Source organism: Danio rerio, chromosome 10, assembly GCF_052040795.2.
Source record: "Danio rerio strain M-AB ecotype USA chromosome 10, GRCz13ab, whole genome shotgun sequence".
In the NCBI taxonomy this organism is placed as follows: Eukaryota; Metazoa; Chordata; class Actinopteri; order Cypriniformes; family Danionidae; genus Danio; species Danio rerio.
In genome coordinates, this window is record NC_141030.1 from 25,317,481 (window position 1) to 25,318,457 (window position 977).

Consider the following 977-nt stretch of genomic DNA (forward strand, 5'->3'; position numbering starts at 1 on the left):
CTCTTTTTTAATGCTAAATTCAAAAATGTTTAATGTCTTTGACAAGAACTCGGTTTAACCGTTTGTTTGCACTATATTTGTGATATAAAAACTCCCAAAGATAGGAACGAAAGTTTTAGGCAACATTCAGCACTTTGGACTGGACAGTCCCCGCTAAGAGATTATGTTGTACAATTTTAAAATGTGACAGAGAGCGTGCTCTCAGAGAACGGTGGAAACTGATGAGCATTTCTTTCAGCATTGAGCAGTACCACATTACATCCACCGATTTCTACAATGTCCAAATGATTACACCAAATTTAATTTCTATAACATACTGTATACACAAAAGATAATGCAAAAATATTCAAACCAATAAAGTCAAAGCAATAAAGCTTTAAAAAACTTATTTTTTGGAGGCAATGGGAAAAAGTTTCTTTGACCAAGATAAATACTAACAAGCAAAAAAAAAAAAAACCTAAATTTGAAAACGCTCAATAAAAGACGAAATTATTTGCTGTAATAATGATTTCTCAGGTCTCATTTCCACAACTTTACTGTGTCTTAATACTCCATTATTTTAATGTAACTTTGAGAGCAGAAATACTGCTTGTCTAAAGAGCTAAAACGTTACCCGGAGAATAGCTGCACAATTTAGAGCACAGTTCTCCACTAGATGCCGTTAAACACACCCCAGAAAGCTGGTTATGCCTTTAGAACTATGTGGATGATTGTGTTGGATGGCTGAGTGTTGAGCTGTGCACCAATAGCTATTGAGACCGTACAAAGGGATCTACTCCCTCCCCCTGTCAGAGCAGGAGTACAATGATGAGAGCTGTAGAGCGAGAGGCAACACGAGCGGTTTATGAGGCTGTGATCCCCGCAAAGAGAATGGGCTGAGCAGACGTTTATCTGAGAATGGAGATTAACATTTCAGTTTTCTTTTCTGTGGATTTAAAATGAAAATTTGTTGATGGGAATAAAAACGTGACAAAGAA

The 977-nt window shown here is 36.6% G+C and overlaps 27 protein-coding genes, 1 non-coding gene and 1 pseudogene across 68 annotated transcripts in view; 28 read left to right on the forward strand and 1 right to left on the reverse strand.

Moving 5' to 3' along the window:
* The window catches only part of fbxw11b (F-box and WD repeat domain containing 11b), a 649,789-nt gene that overhangs the window by 335,488 nt on the left and 313,324 nt on the right, over positions 1-977 (forward strand). The window lies entirely within an intron of this gene.
* LOC141376356 (uncharacterized) overlaps positions 1-977 on the reverse strand; it is a 273,156-nt gene that overhangs the window by 225,090 nt on the left and 47,089 nt on the right. The window lies entirely within an intron of this gene.
* The window catches only part of pcdh1g1 (protocadherin 1 gamma 1), a 152,400-nt gene that overhangs the window by 125,024 nt on the left and 26,399 nt on the right, over positions 1-977 (forward strand). The gene's annotated exons all lie outside the window — the stretch shown is intronic.
* The window catches only part of pcdh1g2 (protocadherin 1 gamma 2), a 146,558-nt gene that overhangs the window by 119,182 nt on the left and 26,399 nt on the right, over positions 1-977 (forward strand). The gene's annotated exons all lie outside the window — the stretch shown is intronic.
* Positions 1-977, forward strand: part of pcdh1g3 (protocadherin 1 gamma 3) — a 142,753-nt gene that overhangs the window by 115,377 nt on the left and 26,399 nt on the right. The window lies entirely within an intron of this gene.
* Positions 1-977, forward strand: part of pcdh1g4 (protocadherin 1 gamma 4) — a 134,672-nt gene that overhangs the window by 107,296 nt on the left and 26,399 nt on the right. The window lies entirely within an intron of this gene.
* Positions 1-977, forward strand: part of pcdh1g5 (protocadherin 1 gamma 5) — a 131,517-nt gene that overhangs the window by 104,141 nt on the left and 26,399 nt on the right. The gene's annotated exons all lie outside the window — the stretch shown is intronic.
* The window catches only part of pcdh1g6 (protocadherin 1 gamma 6), a 128,334-nt gene that overhangs the window by 100,958 nt on the left and 26,399 nt on the right, over positions 1-977 (forward strand). The window lies entirely within an intron of this gene.
* The window catches only part of pcdh1g7 (protocadherin 1 gamma 7), a 124,388-nt gene that overhangs the window by 97,012 nt on the left and 26,399 nt on the right, over positions 1-977 (forward strand). The gene's annotated exons all lie outside the window — the stretch shown is intronic.
* pcdh1g8 (protocadherin 1 gamma 8) overlaps positions 1-977 on the forward strand; it is a 120,975-nt gene that overhangs the window by 93,599 nt on the left and 26,399 nt on the right. The gene's annotated exons all lie outside the window — the stretch shown is intronic.
* pcdh1g9 (protocadherin 1 gamma 9) overlaps positions 1-977 on the forward strand; it is a 117,345-nt gene that overhangs the window by 89,969 nt on the left and 26,399 nt on the right. The window lies entirely within an intron of this gene.
* Positions 1-977, forward strand: part of pcdh1g10 (protocadherin 1 gamma 10) — a 113,904-nt gene that overhangs the window by 86,528 nt on the left and 26,399 nt on the right. The window lies entirely within an intron of this gene.
* The window catches only part of pcdh1g11 (protocadherin 1 gamma 11), a 110,534-nt pseudogene that overhangs the window by 83,158 nt on the left and 26,399 nt on the right, over positions 1-977 (forward strand). The gene's annotated exons all lie outside the window — the stretch shown is intronic.
* pcdh1g12 (protocadherin 1 gamma 12) overlaps positions 1-977 on the forward strand; it is a 100,526-nt gene that overhangs the window by 73,150 nt on the left and 26,399 nt on the right. The window lies entirely within an intron of this gene.
* Positions 1-977, forward strand: part of pcdh1g13 (protocadherin 1 gamma 13) — a 96,976-nt gene that overhangs the window by 69,600 nt on the left and 26,399 nt on the right. The gene's annotated exons all lie outside the window — the stretch shown is intronic.
* The window catches only part of pcdh1g14 (protocadherin 1 gamma 14), a 93,635-nt gene that overhangs the window by 66,259 nt on the left and 26,399 nt on the right, over positions 1-977 (forward strand). The gene's annotated exons all lie outside the window — the stretch shown is intronic.
* Positions 1-977, forward strand: part of pcdh1g15 (protocadherin 1 gamma 15) — an 89,933-nt gene that overhangs the window by 62,557 nt on the left and 26,399 nt on the right. The window lies entirely within an intron of this gene.
* Positions 1-977, forward strand: part of pcdh1g16 (protocadherin 1 gamma 16) — an 86,209-nt gene that overhangs the window by 58,833 nt on the left and 26,399 nt on the right. The window lies entirely within an intron of this gene.
* The window catches only part of pcdh1g17 (protocadherin 1 gamma 17), an 82,501-nt gene that overhangs the window by 55,125 nt on the left and 26,399 nt on the right, over positions 1-977 (forward strand). The window lies entirely within an intron of this gene.
* Positions 1-977, forward strand: part of pcdh1g18 (protocadherin 1 gamma 18) — a 78,975-nt gene that overhangs the window by 51,599 nt on the left and 26,399 nt on the right. The gene's annotated exons all lie outside the window — the stretch shown is intronic.
* Positions 1-977, forward strand: part of pcdh1g19 (protocadherin 1 gamma 19) — a 70,346-nt gene that overhangs the window by 42,970 nt on the left and 26,399 nt on the right. The window lies entirely within an intron of this gene.
* The window catches only part of pcdh1g20 (protocadherin 1 gamma 20), a 62,965-nt gene that overhangs the window by 35,589 nt on the left and 26,399 nt on the right, over positions 1-977 (forward strand). The gene's annotated exons all lie outside the window — the stretch shown is intronic.
* The window catches only part of pcdh1g21 (protocadherin 1 gamma 21), a 52,863-nt gene that overhangs the window by 25,487 nt on the left and 26,399 nt on the right, over positions 1-977 (forward strand).
* The window catches only part of pcdh1g22 (protocadherin 1 gamma 22), a 46,130-nt gene that overhangs the window by 18,754 nt on the left and 26,399 nt on the right, over positions 1-977 (forward strand). The window lies entirely within an intron of this gene.
* Positions 1-977, forward strand: part of pcdh1g23 (protocadherin 1 gamma 23) — a 42,956-nt gene that overhangs the window by 15,580 nt on the left and 26,399 nt on the right. The window lies entirely within an intron of this gene.
* The window catches only part of pcdh1g24 (protocadherin 1 gamma 24), a 39,807-nt gene that overhangs the window by 12,431 nt on the left and 26,399 nt on the right, over positions 1-977 (forward strand). The gene's annotated exons all lie outside the window — the stretch shown is intronic.
* pcdh1g25 (protocadherin 1 gamma 25) overlaps positions 1-977 on the forward strand; it is a 36,687-nt gene that overhangs the window by 9,311 nt on the left and 26,399 nt on the right. The gene's annotated exons all lie outside the window — the stretch shown is intronic.
* Positions 1-977, forward strand: part of pcdh1g26 (protocadherin 1 gamma 26) — a 33,382-nt gene that overhangs the window by 6,006 nt on the left and 26,399 nt on the right. The gene's annotated exons all lie outside the window — the stretch shown is intronic.
* The window catches only part of pcdh1g27 (protocadherin 1 gamma 27), a 30,093-nt gene that overhangs the window by 2,717 nt on the left and 26,399 nt on the right, over positions 1-977 (forward strand). The window lies entirely within an intron of this gene.